Source organism: Triticum dicoccoides, chromosome 6B, assembly GCF_002162155.2.
Source record: "Triticum dicoccoides isolate Atlit2015 ecotype Zavitan chromosome 6B, WEW_v2.0, whole genome shotgun sequence".
Classification (NCBI taxonomy): domain Eukaryota; kingdom Viridiplantae; phylum Streptophyta; class Magnoliopsida; order Poales; family Poaceae; genus Triticum; species Triticum dicoccoides.
The window spans coordinates 696,274,821-696,275,736 of NC_041391.1; positions in this window are offsets into that span (position 1 = coordinate 696,274,821).

Here is a 916-nt window from a genome sequence, read left to right on the forward strand (position 1 = left end):
AGTAAAAATAAAATACGTAACGGACCAGATCGACCCTTAACAAAAAACCAGAAAGAAAATCCACTACACTGAACCAAAAGTGAACAAAGTGTAAAAGAAAGTTACACGTGTCAACCCAGGTGAGAGCTCAAGCCTACAACTCCAAATGTACTTGAGGGCGTCGTATCTCAACCCGGCAATTTGACTCATGGGTATGGCCGCCCATGGGCACCCGACCCGAATGGATAGGGTATGTGTCTTCATCTTCGCCCATGGGTAAAACCCATGGGCAACCCGATTAGTCATGGGTAGGGTATGGGTCTTCATCTATGCACATGGGTAACCTGATGGGCTGCCCGATTAATATTCATAATCGTAAATTCTAATAGATATAATCAAGATATGGTGCATATTCTAGCTATATAGAACCGCAAACACATGCATCAGTCAAGTAGGAGTACTTTGTTTTAGCGGTAGACAAGTAGTAGTACTTGAACGTAGTAGTTTTTCTCTCCGCGGTCCAACAATGCAGCTATTGGGCCAGGAAAACACAAGAGAAGCGTCTGGCCCATCGTCACGTAATCGGCAGGCCACTGGCTGTCGCTAGCATGCTAGTGCTACAATGCTAGTAGCAGCGAAGGTAACGTCCTGGGTATTAGTACCACCTCGAAAGTGGAAGCGCAGTGAGAAAGGATGGACGCCTATATGAGAACCACTTCGGTGCAGAGCTTGCTCGTGCGTTCTAGTCTGGTGACTTTTAAAACAAATATTTTTTGCGCCTTCCAGTTGGAAAGGAACGAAATTAGTATATTTGAACACACTGAGAAAGTGTGAAATTAATTCAATTTAATAATAACTTGGACCCGATGGGTACCCGAGTGGGTCGGGTTACCCGATGGGTTCGGGCATGGGTCTGAACTTTGACCCATGGGCAGGG